This window comes from Python bivittatus, unplaced genomic scaffold, assembly GCF_059951505.1.
Source record: "Python bivittatus isolate LINGU-HERP-01145 unplaced genomic scaffold, Pbiv_v1 ctg000480_np1212, whole genome shotgun sequence".
NCBI lineage: Eukaryota > Metazoa > Chordata > Lepidosauria > Squamata > Pythonidae > Python > Python bivittatus.
Window position 1 is genome coordinate 18516120 of NW_028277075.1, and position 18314 is coordinate 18534433.

The 18314-nt window shown below is 36.0% G+C and overlaps 1 protein-coding gene and 1 pseudogene across 3 annotated transcripts in view; both read left to right on the plus strand.

Moving 5' to 3' along the window:
- Window positions 1-18314, plus strand: part of NOVA1 (NOVA alternative splicing regulator 1) — a 148035-nt gene that overhangs the window by 108201 nt on the left and 21520 nt on the right. The gene's annotated exons all lie outside the window — the stretch shown is intronic.
- LOC103062062 (tubulin polyglutamylase complex subunit 2 pseudogene) lies at window positions 9894-10784 on the plus strand (annotated as a pseudogene).

Sequence of the window (18314 nt, forward strand, 5' to 3'; positions counted from 1 at the left end):
GGACTGTTTTTGGTCCACCCCTCTCCAGTCTCAGAATGGTTCTGGGGACACACCTCTTTAACTGAAATGTTTTCATTATTATTTTATTTATGTCCTTTTAGTTATGTTTTGAATTGCGTTTAAGAAGAATGATTGAGCTTTTTTGGTTTTTTTGCTGCTAGTGCCTTGAAAGTCTTCTTTCAGTTTGAAAGGTGGGATATATAGGTAGTGCTCGTTTAACATCCATTCATTCACCGACTGTTTGAACTTACAGTGGCACTGAACGAGGGGTACTTAGGATGGGTCCTCATAGTTGCAGCCACTGCAGCATCCCTACAGTCATGTGATTGTGATTCAGGCACCTGGCAACTGGCTCGCAATGATGATGTCACAGCATCCTATAGTCACATGTTCGCCATTTGTGACCTTCACTGCCAGCTTCGGACAAGCAAAGTCAATGGGAAACCAGCAGGAGGTCACAAACAGCAGTCACATGACCATGTGACATTGCAATCACACAGGATTCGCCTAACGATGGCAACTGGGACTGCCGGAACTGCTGTTGTAAGTCAGTGTAGTCACGTGATATCATGCCTTATGAGCATATTGCTTAACAACGGACTTCCTGGTCCCAATTACCATTGGTAAGCAAGGACTACCTGTAAATCTAAACAATAAAATTTACTAGAATTTTTAACTGGTTTTGTAATGCTACAGTATTTTTTAAAATTATTATTTATTTTATATGGGTTTTATTTAAATTATTATCTATCTTGATTTTTGTAGAAATACAATTAAATCTCAACCTTGTTGCATTGTGAGTTAAGCTGTAGACACTGTGTATGTCAGATAAGTAGCAGTAGCATTTATTCAGTCAATAACCAGCAAAATTTACAAAATATACAACCAAATGTCAAATCAAATAGACGAGGTAAAATATCAACATAGCAGAGATAAATATGTAACATAAGCTACTATGATAATGTATATTAATAAACTGTGTGAGTATAAGTCTAAAATACAACAGTCTGTGGAGTAAAAATGCACATCACCTAAAACATAATAACCAACACAATCACAGAATCTGCATATCAAATATGAAGTGGAGAATAAATCAGAAGCGGTGATTCCTAGGACCAGCTATGCCTTATTTTCATTGTCAGATAAGTATATGAATAAATAATAGGCATTGTTTTAAAGCACTGCATCTAAAATTAATCTCTGCTAATGTGTGTGTTCAATAAATAGGTAATATAGGATTCTAATCAAGGACTAAGAAATCAAAATTCATCAAAAGCTCTCTGTTGAAGCATAAAGATATAAAGATTTTATCTGATTTTACCTCTTCTTGCAGCCCCCTATAATATCCTACAGTCTCCAAGATGGTGCAAGCTTTTACAGGAAACAAGGCTATGATAGCATAAGTGAAATGTCATAGAATGTGTATCTGGCTCAAACACAAGACAAAGAAATGAAGTGAAATGTTAAACAATTTGTTAGACAAAACTGCCGAGTAAGAAAGGAGGTTAATATTAAAGCGCTCAAGAGGCTGTATTCTTAGTTCTACCTAATTTGGAATGCTTGTTATAGTACTCTGTGTTCAGAAATTAATATGAGAATTAACAAAATATTCGTTCGTGTTACTTTTTTTACCCTCTGTACCTGAGTATCCATTCAAGATACTGACAAGCCTGCCCCAAAACAGGATGGTTTAAGTTGCACATTTGGGGTGGGAGGTGGGGCAGATAAGAATACGTATGGATTGAATCTTATGAGGGTTTTTACTTTTTGTCAGATTAAAATGTCTTTTTAAGTTTTGATCTGTTGTAGTTAATTATATTGCTTATACTGTCTTAATAATTTATATCCTCCGAGATATTTATAAATGGGTACAAATGAAGAAAAATATTTGAGTCTTAAAGTGACTTCTGAGTTGCATGTACATTCTTTCATAGGTCTTTTTTTTTTTTTGCAAATAGTTTTCTATTTTTACTATTTTTTTCTTGGAGTCTTTTTCATAAAAAAAAAAACATGCAATACGTAAAGCAATGAAAGCTTTATTGTTAATGTGGTGATAAGTAAGGTGACTGGCAATTCTTTCTAGACTGTAGCTATGATTACTATACAGCCTTATTGTATTGACAAAGATCGTATTGCAGATTTCATATAAAAACAGTGTCCAGATTACAACTTTTCAAAAACATTTGTAAGAGGTGTATTTACTTTCTCACTTGCTCAAAGCCAAAAAAAAAAAAAGATAATGTAATGTTTGGAGTAGCTTAAATGAATAAACTGCAAAACTGACGTCATACCTAGAATTCAAATGTTTGTACAGTATACTGTATCTTTGTTATGTCGTATTCCATACAGATATCTGTGTAAAGTTGATAGCAAAGGAGATCATCATCTGGGAATATTGGTCCTGGGATTGCTGCTATTCAGTAATTTTAAATTATATAAAGAAGAGTTTTTGAGTTTGCCTTTACCAAAATTCTTAGTAAATATTGATTATATCTCATGCTTCACTTCTTATACTGTCAGTGACATTAAGTAGGACTTCAAAATTGTAGTGCATTTCTTGTTTACAATCATGTGTTTGTCACAACAGGTCATTTCTCCTTATTAGAATAGGAATTATGAATTAGTCATAATTAATACAGTAGTCCTGCTTCACTGAGAGCCAGTTTGGTTTACTGGTTAAGGCACCAGGCTAGAAATTAGGAGACTGTGAATTCTAGTCCTGCCTTAGGCACAAAGCCAGCTGAGTGACTTTGGACCAGTCACTCTGTCTCAGCCCTCAGAAGAAAGCAATGGTAAATTACATGTAAAAATCTTACCAAAAAAACTTATGGGGACTAGTCCAGGCAGTCACCAGGAGTCAACACTGACATGAAGACCCACCCCCCAAAAAAGTCTTGCTTCAAGCAAATCTACTCTGTTTTCTTCAACATTTATTTTCTCAGTTAAAATTAATATTGATATTTTTCTCAGTTTTATCCATTGTGGCAGTAGGTAAGTGAGACTGATTGCAAGTATCTAACTATAGGATATCTTCTGATATCCTATGCCCATACCAGTGAGAGACAAATTGTACCAATGGGGTTAAGGAGAACTGAAAATAACATCATATGAGTGTTACTAGCCAACTGCTAGGCATGCTTATTCTTGTCAGCACCATGCTGTCTCTAGGTCCTCTAGCTCTAGTGTCACAGAATGTATCCTTTTGTTAAGAATGCATCCTTTCGTTTTGTCAGTGTTAGCGATTGCTTCCTACCTTACAATACTTTACCAACTGTTATTGTCTGCACTTCTTTGGTTAGCTGTTAGGAAGCAATTTATTTTCTTAACTTAAATTTTGCAGTTGTGAACCATTCAGGATGCTTATAATACGGCTCAGCTACCATTTAGATCATGATCTAAACGCCAGTAAACAGCAAGACCATATGACACTTAGGTTTCAGATTTAGTAAAGATAATTTGAAAAGTTTATTAAACATTAAGTTATTATATGGAAAAATGTTTATTTCATCTTAAATTATCTGGCAAGTAACATTTGAGAGAGGGAGAGAGAGAGAGAATATAATGCACTCAATAAAATAATACTTTTATTATATTTGTTTACTTTTGAGATAAGGGGTTTGATTGATGGACTCTGTGCCATCAAATTGGTCTTGACTCTTAGCAATCATATAGATAGTGGCATTATATATTATACTAATTTTCCCAATAATCTAAACTTTTTGTCCAGTAAATAAAAAAACACACTGAACGTTATAAGTAGGGACAGGAATGGCAGAGAAAAGGTCTAGTTATTATCTTTTTTTAATCCCATTCAGAATGGCATGACAGTAAATAGGGAGAGTGGAAGAAAGAGATGATGTCCCTGAGGAAATAATTGACTAGGTAAAATACAATAAGAAAAGAAGGAGATTGAAAGAAAGGGCAGGACTGATGTGAATCAGGATGCAGAGGATAACAAATCATTGCTGAAGAATTCTAAGTGGTATACAGTTTTCCCAGTTTGCCATCTCCATAGCTTTTCTAAAATCAGTCGAGAATTTTGCTTGTATATTAAAAGTTCTAAAACATGCCACTTACTGATGCTGAACATTTCTAGGCCTCAGATATTCTTGATTTAATATTCTACACTTTCTAAAATATGCCTCAGTTACACAATAAGGAATGTAGTAGGCATATCTAAAATAACACCAATAGGAAAATCATGACATTAGAGGTGATTGAACACATACTATAACTTAATTCTATATAAGAGAAAGAACATTTAGAATAAAGCATTCTAAAGATAATTTACATATTTTGCCAAATCTAGATCAGAACACAATTCTGAGGTTATAACTTCATCTCAAAAGAGACATAGTTTTTTAATCACCTGTCCAAATCCTTCTCTGTCTTAGGTCAATATCTGAGGCAGAGAAAACTTCTCAGCTTGCCAGCCCTTCCCTTCCCAAAAACACTTTACATTTTTTTTTAATTTGTCTGGAGTCAAGATTGTTTGTTTCCATCCAACATTTTGGAAGACCAAAAAGAAAGTTAACTATTCTCTCTCCACTATGTTTGCTGTCCCCCATACAGTTAATCAATTAAAGAGAAGGATGGGGTTTGGGGATGGAATTGTTTTTTTCTGAACCCTCTGGGTTGACTCTTGAAATTGATTAAGGCTTTTGCAATGGTTTAGGGAATCAAGGTGTATTTGGGGCATCTTTTAATTTTCTAGATGCCAAGTGTATTATTAAGTGTTGCATCCTAGCTGACACTAGAGGGCTCATTTTTATAGCACTACTACCACTTCACTCTGTAGGTGGGGTAGCTTAATCAGAATTTGCATGGTGAAATATATGTGTGTGTGTGTGTGTGTGTGTGTGTATGTCTGTATATATATAGAGAGAGAGAGAGGAAAGGGGGAGAGGAAGAGAGAGATGCTGTTGTGATTAATTTTAATAAAGTACTGGGAAAAGCATTCCAGCAGATGATCCATTATATTAACAGACCTGTCTCAGTCATTCGGTCATTTATATATTTATTTATTTTTAAGATTTATAAGGCCACCCAACTCAAACAGTGTGACTCTGGGCAGCCTTATAAATCAGTAAATAAATGTTGTTGCCATAAGAGAAATTGTGGGACTTTGATTTGCTTTCTCTTGGTGCAGGGTTGGAAGTAGCTCAGGAGTTCATGGCCATCACGACAGCCATGGGCTTATCCAGGGCCCAACACATAACAGTGGTCATACGCCTGACCTTTGAAGCAATGGCAAGGTGATCCGGATTTGGTGGAGATAACATTTTCTCCTCTGTCATGACAGATCACTGTCTTGTAACCTTGCCATTCTCTGGCATCACCCTCATCACAGGGAGGCTAGACCTATTAGGTCCATCTACCCCATGTGATTAATGGAACCATTTGGGTTCCAAAGGGAACTTGGGTTATTCCAGAGGGTCTGCTGCATGGTCCAACTTAACCCCTGGTGGCTGCCTCCAATGAGAGGGCATCTGAGGCTGGATCAGATTGAGCCTGAATGACTTTCCTCCCTTGAGGATCCCGGAATTCCCCCTTGGTATATGGAGAAGCTAAAGGAGATGAAGCAGGGGAAGAGACACCTGGAGCATCACTGGAGGACCTCAAGAAACAAACACAATTGAAACGTATGATGGTAAGGGTGGCAAAACATCAGTATTTCTCTACCCTTATGCATCCACTGATAGCTGTCTAGTGGTCTTGTTTCATGTGAATTTTTTCTCAGATGCTTTGTGGTTTATGCTTTTTGTATGTTGTTTTATTATGTTTAATACTGTTAGCTGCCCAGAAACATGTATTTGAGATGGGTGGCTATCTATCTATGGTAAGTAGGTAGGTAAGGTAGGTAGGTAGGAAGGATCTTGTCCATAATTATTATAATTGACCACCATTTGTAAATTGCGTTATCTTTTCATATCAATTGAAATTACTATTTGATCCAAGTATCTTGATAGGCTAGAAAGTAGATAAAATTTAACAAGAGTCAAGTGCTTTACTTAGGAAACAAAAATGAAATACAGAGGTTTAGGGACAGGTTGGCTTGGTAATAGTTTTTGATTGACTATGTGCCATCAAGTTGATGTTGACTCTTAACCACATAGATAGATTTTCTCTGACAATCTGTCCCTAACTTGGTCTTTCAGGTCTTCCAACAGTGTAACAATCACAACTGTAACTGAGATTATCTACCTTGTTGATGGTCATCCTCTTCTCTTTGGTAATTGGTAATAATACTAAGTACCTAAATGGTCCCTTCCATAAAATCCTGTAGATTTTAAAAAATATGGGAAACAAGATGATACATGCCTTCTAGAGATCATTTGGGGACCATCCCATCCCTCAAGGAAGCATATATCATCTCTCAGATCCATTCCAATCCTAGATGTTTTTATAATGTAGGATGGGCAAGACAGATAGCAGCCTCCAATTATTTTGTTCCATTCATCAAACTGTGTAATCTTAAATATATCCTCAATAATATGATTAAATAGTGCACTAATTCCATATATCTCCAATTGTGTCATAGCAAAGGCAAATAGGTAGACACAAATATGAGTGACTGAAATGTCATACAACTTTGTCATAGTAATCTTTTAAATGTTCAAAGGGTAGTATCTCATTTTAAAACTTAAATATTTATTTTCTAATCTACCTAATATCTAGGTGGATTGCAAAATTACATAAAAGCATTAAAAATAGAAAATCAATAATATAATAAAAAATAAGAGGAAATATGCTGCAAAATTCCACTATACCAGTGACAGTATGGGTACCAGACAGGACTTCCTAAAAGTAATTCCACAGTGTTCCTCTTGTTGAGAAGGTACACTGTCATGTAGTCACCCAGCTGTTCTCTGCAGCATCATTTTCTCCACATGAATTCGCAGAAAGATAATTGCCAGTGAAAGTTGATAAGCCTTGGAAGCCTTTTGTTAGCCTTGTACACATCACCATTTCTGATCCAAGTTCCTGGCGGATAACAAATTTCATAAGCTAATGGGTCTGGTCAGCATACAATTGCTTCTAAAGCTTGTGTTAGTTTGTCACCAAATATCACAACTGTTCTTTTATCTTTTTGCATCCTTTCTATCCTTCAGCATTTACCATCCTATCTCTTGTCTTACAATCTCTCTTTCCCTGAGGGTTCTGAGTCTGTTTCTTCAAGCAAGGGCTTGAAGGCTGTTTCTGAGTTCCAGGGCTCAGAATATGTTCTACATCATTTGCTTCTGACTGTTGCTGTGGGCAACTGGCCATCATTTGATGGAGAGTTGCTACCCGTGTCAGCTCCTGTGTTACTCTGACTTCCCATCAGTAGCAGTGAAGTCACTCTTTAGTCCAATCCTTTCACTTTCTTCAAGTGCTAGTAGAAGTTTATATTTCTTGCAAATATATTGCTTTCAAGCAGGAATATGCAACTGCTACAAGTATTGCAAGCCTGAGTCCTGTCCCTTTTTTTTTTTTTTTGAGGGACCACTAATAGATGCTTTTTTATTTCTTCTTCTTTCCTTTTCAGGCCTTCATGCTGTTGCCTTACAAGATAAAAATTGTTGGGATTACAGAAATGTTTGCTATATTTGTACACATTTTTCCTTTAGAAAGAAAATTTATTAAGGTTTAATAGCCCTGCCAAACTTATACTTGCTACAAGGTACTGGCTGTCTTAGATTCTTCCTCCAGTCCCTGCTTACTCAATAAGAAGCAGCTATTCAGACATCTACAGTCATGTGAAAAAGTAGATACATCCCATTGATGTTTTTTACTTTTTCAACTTATTTCAACATACAAATATTTAATCTTCATTTCAACAATAATGACAGTTAAAGGTATATAACATAATAAGTATCATGCACCATTTACATTTTGTAATCCATTGTGTAATTTAAATAAACATGAATGCAAATGTTGCATGTCGAAAAACTAACTATACCCATACATTTATCACTACCTCAAATACCTAAAATTAGAATTAGATGCACCAGATCAGGTGCAAATGATTAGAACATCATTAGGGAGGATCTGGAAGGAACCTGTCTTATTTAAATCTCAGACATTTAGTTTGATTTGTTCTTTGTTGTGGAGAAGATTCCAAACAACTGCCAACTTTTCCTGGCCAGGCTGTTGCAGTAAGTTCAGTCAGAGAGCAGAATGCAAGATGTTGAAAGAACCCCAGAATTTCATCACATGACGTATAGGTAGCTCTTGCCACTATTGATGTCAAAATGCACGAGTCTAACATTAGAAAGAAGCTGCACAAATTAGGTCTACATGGGAGGTGTGCAAGTAGGAAACCTTTGCTGTCCAGAAAGAACATCAGGGCAAAAGTGAAGTTTACTCATGAACACCTAGGCAAAGACTAGGACTTGTGCTTTGGACAGACAAGGCAAGGATAGAGTTATTTGGCTACGTTACCAGAAGACATATTTGGCGAAAACCAAAGACAGCATTTCACTAAAAGAACCTGATATCAACTGTAAAGCATGGTGGTGGAAATGTTATGATTTGGAACTGCTTTGCTGGACATTCTTCATTGTAACAGAGGGTGCTTGAGGACGATGTGAGCCCATCTGTCAAAAAATTGAAACTCAATCAAAAGTGGACCTTACAACATGGAAATGACCCTAAACATTCCAGTAAATCCATCAAGGAATGGCAAGCAAGAAAGCAAACAAGCAAGCAGGAGGGAGGGAGGGAAGGAAGGGAGGGAGGAAAGTAGGTAGGTAGGTAGGTAGGTAGGTAGGTAGGTAGGTAGGTAGGTTCTGGAATGACCAAGTCAATGCCCAGATCTAAATCCAATTGAGATGCTGTGGGGTGATTTGAAACGGACTGTTCATGCAAGAAACCCCTCATTGCATAGCTGAAAAATATTTTACATGGAGGAGTGGGAAAAATTCCTCTCAGTCAATGTCAGAGACTGGTGGACAATTATAAGAAATGCCTATTTGAGTTCTGCCAAAGGGGACAATACCAGATATTAAAACCAAGGGTGTGCTTGCTTTTTCCACAGAAGAAAATTGCATATCTGTTAATTTTTTGAAGAATAAATTATTGCAAAGTCCATTTTTTTTTGTTCAGATATATCACCTTTATCATGATATAGTGGTTGAATATAGATAAAACATTGATATGACCAAACAGGTTAAAAAAGAAAAAAAAACTTTACATAGGGTGTACTTACTTTTTCACATGACTGTGCAATGACTGATGAGTAGCTCTCAGAACTTCACAGGAGATTTCTTTTTCACACCTTACTACTGTGTGCATGATCTTCAGAATACACAGCTTCCCTGATCATTCCCTCTCTTTCTGGTCTCATCTTCCTGTTCAACTTGTTGACAAACTGTGTTTGCTCCTTATTCACTCACTCACTTATCTTTGGGACATTTTGGAAAATCTTTAAAATGACAGGTGACTTGATGTTGGCAATTTTTAACAATTGTTAAATTGAGTTTAACAACAATTCAATATAATCTTGACAGTTGAGAAAAAGGAGGCTCAAAATAACAACGAAAGTTAACAGACAAATGAAAAGATATTCATTTATGTAGCAAAAAACAGATGGACAGGTATAAAATGGGATTACCTGGCTTGATAATAGTACGTATTTCCAAAAAAGATTTCGGAACAGTAGTTGATTGCAAATGAACTCTACAATTCTCTTAACAGCATTTAAAATGTATATGAAAGTTCAGGCAGAGAGCAGAATGCAAGAGGTTGAAAGAACCCCAGAATTCCATCACATGACCTACAGGTAGCTCTTGCCACTACTGATATCAAAGTGCATGAGTCTACCATTAGAAAGAAGCTGCACAAATTAGGTCTACATTGGAGGTGTTTCATATGTATGAAAAGTAGGTGCAAGGCTGGCGGTGAAGAGCGAGATGGAGGACCCAGATCTGAATAGGGTCAAGCCCTACTTGGAGAAGCTCACCCTCAGGGTGACCCGCCTCCTGGAACATTCTCCAGGAGTTACAGAAGTGATGTTTGTAGAAAAGGAACCTGCGGAGCGCCATGCAATCATCTCCTGGGAACAGAAAAATGCCTGTGTCCTACCAGAGGACTTAAAGAATTTCTACCCCATGACAGATGGCTTCCGTATGACCTGGAGTGTCAAGTTTGATGATAACCCTGTTTCCCTGAGCTGTATGAAAATTAACAGTATTTCCAAGCTGAACCGTCTTGGTGTTTCACGAGCGTACACTTTGCCCAGTGCACCAACTCTCACTGACCTGGGAGACACTGATGAGGATGAAGGTGACAAGGAACAACTGAAAAGGCCTTACCTGGACTCACGCTGTCTGATATTTGAATTAGACCTCTGTGCGGGGAATGGGAAGGTCTGCCTCGTCTACAAGAACACCAAGCCTGTTGTCAGCCCTGAATCAGAAATCTGGTTCCTGGATCGACCCCTTTATTGGCACTTCCTCACCAAATCCTTCACCACTTACTACCGACTTCTGATCACCCATGTGGGGCTCCCCCAGTTGCAGTACACCTTCACCAGCTACGGCATCAGCCCCCAGGCTAAGCAATGATTCAACATGTGCAAACTCATCATGGTCAACACGGAGCAGCTCTCAGAGGCAGCTGATTTGTTTGTCAACAAGCTGGACCCAAATAAGGTTTTTTGCAGCAAAACCAAAATGCCCGTGGTCAAGAAGAGGTCACCGTCCCAACTGGCCATCTCCCAGAAGGGCCAGATGGCAGGAGGGTCCCCCCGGAACCCTTCGCAGGGCAGGAGCTTGTCAAGAAGGCATGAAGACAGCTCCTGAGGGCCCAGCCTTGATCTCCCTCTGGGCCCCCAGGAGCTGCCCAGCCTTTTAGCTCCATATCGCTCCTCCTGCTTTGGAGGACTTTAAATTTATTGCAGAATATTTATTGCAGAAGTAGGTACAAAAACATGTACTTTCAGAAAATGCATACACACACACATTTATTTTTTACACTGATTCACAAAACTATCGTGTTTAATAGGCTTACAGAGTTAAAATATATAATACAAATTTGTGTGCATGATAATAAATGTTCATGCAGACTTAAAAAAATAGCCTATTGATTGAACAAACAGAACGGAACAAAATTGAACTTGAAAATAATCAATTTGATAGAAATAGAAGAAATAACTCATCTTTGCCTGTTTGATTTAGTCAGCTTGACAAGGAATGCAGTACTTTCATTCTATTTTTGTGTTGTAAAAATATTTCCAGTCAGTTAAGATAAGTTTTTACTTTCTGCACAGCCTGTTATGTTGGTTTAAGACTGAGATATAAGTATCATGTAATAAGCTAACAGATAAAAGTATTCACAGACTTACTAGGAAACTCTCCAAGTGGAGACTATTCAATCATCAGTGATGACTAGTTTATGCTTGCTACACATTCTAGGGGCAGGGGGTGGGAAATCAGTAACTATACTGGAGCAATGTAACACAATCTCTTTTATGAAAATAGACTTGACCACTTGCCAAATACTGCTGATATTTAGATAAGAATACAAATGAAGAATGCTCTCCCCTCATGTATCCATCTTACTAACATAGTGGGAAGAGATAATGCATAACCTTTACTTTGATATATATCAATTTCACATTGGAAGAAAGAATTTATAATGTTTTAGTTGTAGTAACTAAACATTTCATACCTGTATGTTTACTTTTCCATCAGTTACCGCCAGGTTATCTAATTTCTTCAAGATTGGTGTACTAGGCATTAATAAACTATATATAAAGAAATCTAACTGCCTTAAGAATCACAAAGCTCTTTCATAGAGAGTTGTTTGAAAATGCATTTATGCAGAGCTAGATCTACACATTTCCCAAAATGATGATATGGTAGAGGTTTCTGCTATTTCCAACTATAGATGAGAAATTTTGAATTGATTATAATCTCTTTTTTCCCTTATGGACTTGCTTTTCCATTCTTAAAAATATTTTATCATAAAAGTATAAAGGAAAGGTTTCATATTTCTAAATGAGTCTAAAAATACCTACTTGAGACATGTTTTATTAGGATAGAGGAATTGTCATCCTGAATAAGGTAAAGGCCTTTGTGCTTGAGGCTTTTAAATTTTGGGAGGCATGTTTAACTGTTCTAAATAACTTGTTTAGAAGTGATTTAGATCATATTATGGCACAATTACAGGCCTGACATTTTCTTCTAACTCTTGTTTAAATTGCTATTTTTCTTCTTTTAGCAAGGTCGAGTGACTAGCTCTGGATATAATTTAGTCTCAGATAACAGATAAAGCTTGAATTCTTATATGAAAATAGATTTTTAAAAATAATAAAAACAGAGAGAAAACGTAATACAGCTGAGATTCAGTAATTCCCATTGTTTTTAATCTAACATGCTGTTTTCCACAGTGCCAAATAAAATGTATGAAGAAAGTTCATAAGCATATTCTAAATATAATGTATCTTTTGTATTCTAGGCATTAGTGTGCCTTACTGTCTTTGACTCTGAAGACTCGCTATAATTGGGAAAGCCTAGCCCCTGGTAGATTCATTATTAATGAGTTTGTTTAATTCCATTCAAAAAGTCATCTGAATAAGTGGCCTCATTTTTTTTCTGTCAGTAAACTCTATCAAATAATGATTCAGTGCATGAGTGTGTATTCTTGTATCTGTTCTGAATGTATGCATGCACATTTCAGTGTATGGCCAAAGCTCTAGTATTCATTCTTGTAATGAGTCAGCAAATCTGATGGTACTGTTATATAAAGCCAGATCAATACATAATAAAATAGTGTGCTGAGAACATTTTGGGATTGAGTTGGTAGGGGCCAAAGACCATCCAGGTCAACCCTTTGCTCAGTGCAGGAAATCAAATTAAAGCATTCCTGATCGATAACTTTCCATATTCTTTCTAATCACTTTTGGTGAAGGGACAATACTGCTTCCTTTAATAAATGTTTTTTACTGTCAAAATGCTCTTATTGTTAGGAAGTTTTTCCTAATATTCAGTCGCAATCTGTCTCCCTATAACTTAAACCCATTATTCTGTGTTCTGCAAGAGAAAACAGGTCCTAATCTTCTATGTAACATACCATCAGATATTTTTGACAATGTTGTCATATTCCCCACCACTATCACCACCACCACCATCAATAACATATCCAACTCTTTCAATCTATCTTTAATGGACATTTTGTTTTTAACTTCCCTGGTCAAATTTGTTGCCTTTCTCTGACAAAAACAGAATAAAGTGAAACGATTTCTTTCTGTCATTTAGAAATTATATTTCAATTGATGCAGCCTAAATTGGAATTGCTTTTTTTGCAGACCAATCACACTGTTGACTCATATTAAGCTTGTAATTAATCACAATTCCAAGCTTCTTTTCACACATACTATTACCAAGCCCAGTTCATTTAATTTTTTTTCCTAACTGTAGAACTATGCATTTGTCTCTGTTTCCATTCTATTACTTTCAGTCTACTGCCATAGACCATCAAGATTATTTTGAATTTTATCCCATCCACTTTTGTGTCATCTGCAAATTTGCATTTCTTCCACCTCTTAATCCAAATCATTGCTGGACCTAAGACCAAAGCTTTCAGCACAATACCTTTTTGTAGTTTAATGAGAAGCTATTGATCAGCATACTTTGAATATGATTTTCAAATCAGCTGTTGATCCACCTAATAGATGTACTATCCAACCCATACTTAACTAGCTTGATAATGAGCATGCCATAGTGTACTTTGATAAAGATTTGCTGGAATCAGGTTACGTATGTCCATAGCATTTCAATGTTCCAGTAATGAAATTATCAATAAAGATTAGTGTGATAAATCCATGCTGACTTCCATTATCATTGTGTTGGTTTCTAAATTATTATAGTACATTCACTTTAGGATCCACTGTAAAATCTTCTCAAGTATCAGTGTCAGAGTGACTAGTCTATGGTTCCCTGGATTCTCCTTTTCTCTATTCAGGATTCAGGCCTGGGTGTGGTACCAAAACTTCATACGTCATTTTTGCTGATGTACTCTTGAGGGATCAGAATAGGGAGACTGGGACTCTCCTACTCCTGCTTTTGATTCCATCAACCCTAGTATCCTTCTGGGCTAGCTGTAAGAGTTGGGAGTGGAAGTCTGTTTTGCAGTGGTTCTCCTTCCTGAATGGTCATTTTCAGCTAGTGTTTGGGTGGGGTGGATGTTGAACCCTGGGAAAATTCACTATATAGTGCCTCAAGACTCAGTTCTCTCTCCCTTGCTATTTAACATCTACATGAAATCACTGGGAGAAGTCACATACTGGCACAGGATGTGTTATCAGTATGCTGATGATATCCACTTATATATCTCCACCCTAAACCAGAGAGGAGTTGTTGTGGATGTGATCTGACTCAGTATCTGGAGCCTGTTAGGATCTGGAGGGGAGAAACAGATTTAAACCTGTTAGAATACTGGCAAGATGAAGTGGCTGTAGATTCATATGTCAACTGGTTCCAGAGATAATCATTAGTACTTTTGATGTGGTTGTGTTCCTCAGGCACTACTGGCTCTCAATTTGGGGATTCTCCCAACCCTCCATATCCCACTTGAAAAGCAGGTTCAAGCTATGGCTAGGAGACCCTTTGCACAATTAGATCTCATGTGCCAATTGTGGTTATTTCTGAAACAATAGACTTGGTTCTCATGTCCTTATTACCTCATGATTGACTATTGCAGTTTCCTGTATAAGGGACTGTCCTTGAAGACCATTCAGAGGCTTCAGCTGGTTAATCATGCAGCAGCCTGAGTAGTTATGCCAGAACCTAGTTGTACCCTTGGAAAACTACTACCGTGGGAGCTGCACTGGCTGCCAGTCAGCTTCAAGGCACAATTCAAGGTGCTTGTTATCACCTTTAAAGACCAATACAGCTTAGGGCTGGGTTGTCTCTGAGACCACCTTTTCCAAACTGAATCTGCCTGTCAAGTAAGTTCTAGCTTGCCGAAATTCCCAAATCTGAGAGAATCCCTTCTACAGGATCCCTGTGTTTGAGTCTTCTCATTGATAGTCCCTGCCTCTGAAAGAGCCTAGCCCCAGATATTTGGACCATTCCCTCTCTATTATATCTTTGACAAGCCATGAAAATATGGCTCTTCAAGGAAGCATTTGAAACAAAGTTCTCACCACCCAAATGATGCCTTCATGTTGTTATATTATGGATGTGCATATATATTTGTGTGTGTGTGTGTGTGTGTGTGTGTGTGTGTGTTATTGGGAAATAAAGTATACTCTAATAGTGTATGCTGTATACTGTGAATATTTGCCTAGTCTGGATGTGGATTTTTCCATTTTCAAAAACTCCTAACATCCTAATTTTGTGCGACAGTATGCAAAAAGTTCTAAAAATTCCAAGTGTTCCAATCAGCCATATAAGGCTGGCAGCTTCACAGTGCAGCTTTCTTATGTTAGTACAATAATTAATGAAATAAATAAATCAGTATAGAAAGAAACTTGGAAAGTTCTGACTTACATTTTAATAAATTATTCAGCTGCTCTTTTATAAGTATTAATAACATGGGATTTAACACATCTAATTGCATGCTTCTTGTGTCTGAGAATCTGCCAAGAAAAAGATATTAGCAGCCCTGATGTTAGGAAATCTTTAAATTGCTCGTAATTAATGATGTGCAACGAATAAATGAAATAAGGCTCAGTTGGCTAATGCACACACTATTGGAGCAGATAATCACTTCATACAAGCACAAATGATATCAGAACCATATCTTCTTCAAAACATTCTTTACTGTTAGAGAATCTCTCATCTGCCATTGCGTATCTGGCTCTCTCATTAGATCTTCTACCAAGCCCTTTCTCATTATAGTATGAAGAAAACAAATAAACAAAAGCTTTTAACTCAGCACAATTAAATCTTACTAATTATAGTTGTGAAATAGCTACATTGTAAACGAAAGACAAATGTAGATTGTATGACCACCATTTAGTGTTTTTCTATATTTTACATGAAAGAGAAATATACATTTTATTATCACCATTTAGTGTTTTTGTCCTTCTTTATCAACTTCTTTGTAATTACATAAATCCTAAAATTTGATATAGTGTAGCAACACACTGCAAATCTAAGCCAACCAAAATAAACTATTTCATGAATATTAACTTAGAGAATGAGGTAATGATTATTTGCTGATCTACATAAATAGTATCTAGGGCTTCCTTTAAAATGTCTTCATATTCTGATCATATTACTTGGTTCCACTAGAACAGAATATATGTAGCTTGGGGTTGAACTGTGGAGTCCTTGGTTTTCTCTGAGCTTGGTTGTTTGCTTGCAGATGTTTCTTTTTTTTTTTTTATAATGTTTTTTTTATTTTTACAACAAACACAAAACAAACATGAACAAACAAAAACATAAAAAGGCATAAAAAAGCATCTTCCATTTTATACCGTGTGTCAACCAGTTAAACTCGTTGGTGCCCCTTTCATAATCTTAAATTCTCATATCATCTATTCAAAAATATACTTGTATACTTATCAATTAACAATTATTAATCATTCATAGCTAATCTATAAAATCATATATTACAAAAAATTTTAACTTTCAATAGGATTAGTAATACATCTCCATCTATCTATTATATGTGTATATATATAATAATTAATATCAAATTTCTATTATAAAATTTCCTAATCTATTACATTACTATATTTTCTCATCTAATCATTAATAAAAACAAATCCCGTGTCATATAAAATTGCTTATCTTCTTACTCTAATTTCAAATCTCAATTTAACTCATCTCTGCACATTCCATAATTTTGAATAACTTCCTCCTGCATAAGTACTTTTTAATTTTTCCAATTCTTAAGAGTTACAATTCTAACCAATATCAGTTACAGTATCAATTACAATTCTAACCAAGTTACAGTTCTAACCAGATTTCACTACATGTTATACAATTTTTAACTATATATCTCAGATTTATACTTTATTCCAGCGCTTGCATAATTTTGAGTTCACCCTTTTCATTCAATGTCCCAAAATATCTGGCTGTTCATTCCTTTTTTCTATATTATTGGATAAGAGAAAGCAATAATAAGTGTCCTTTTGAACATTCTGCTTTTGGAAGCTTCTGTCAGTTCCATCATTGTTGTATTCCCCTGATTTTCTCTTTAAACATCTGCAATAGTTTCTTTCAATATTGTTTTACTTCTTCTTTTTGTACATTCTCTTAGTACGATTTTCCATTATAATCTTGTATAATCTTTTTCTCACCCTCAGTGCCAAGAACAAATCTGTCTCTCTTCATTTATCAGTTGATTAACCCTTTTAATTCTCAGTTTATAGGCCTCACAATAATTCCGTTTAATGTTTCTGATTTCTTGTACTATTTCTTCCTTTTCCAATGATCCCGTTTTATGTTTAATTAAGTCCATTTTAGCTTTAATATCTTTTTTTTTTTTTTTGAGAGTTTCTGCAGCTCTTCTTCCAATTTTTTATAGTCATCCTCAATAGTTTAAAGATCTTTTTCTGCATTGTGTTTCTCGTATAGTCTATTATCTTGATAAACCTTCATTGAGTCAAAGGATTCTTTATCTTTGTTCTTGCCAAAAATAAGAGAAAAAAAGAAGCAAAAGGAGAGAAAAAAAAAAGAAGGAAAAATAAAAAGAAAAGGAAAAGAAGGAAAAGGCTAAGCCTCTTTAAAAAAAAAAAATCCATCTGGGGGGGGAATAGAAAGCAAAGCAGAGCTTCTAGCAGAAAAAAGAGCTACTGCCACTAATCAAGGCTCTTGTGACTGGCTCAAACTTTCCATCTTAATGTTTTCAAAGTCGCTTTCAACTCCACTTTCTTGTTTATAGTTACGGATGGCACCTGTATAAACATGCACATCCCACTATCTTTTTAGAAAGCACAGGGTCTTTGAGCGTGCGTCACAATGAAAAAAAAAAAGCACTAATTCGCGCCTCTAAATGGCAGTGCAACTTTCTTTCATTTACTTTCTCTTAACTCCACTTTCCCCATTTCAAAGTCAAAAAGATATAAATTTCTTATAACAATAAAAAAATCTTAGTAAAAAAAAAGGCTTAAAATATAAAGTTATTGAGTATTAAAAAGAGAAAGCCAATCCAGTTAAAAATATATTTTTTTTAAAAGAAAAACATCTTGTCAATTCCACTAAAAAGGGAAAGTTGAAAAGAAAAATTTTCTCCCCCTTCTTTTTTTTAATAGGGTTCAATCTCGCCGCTTAATCCACTTTTCTTCACTTTTAAAAATCTCTTTAAGTTACTTAAGGTGTTCTCTAAGAATAGTTGAATAGTAAAAGTCCATCTCACCCAGTTGACACCCTTCTCTT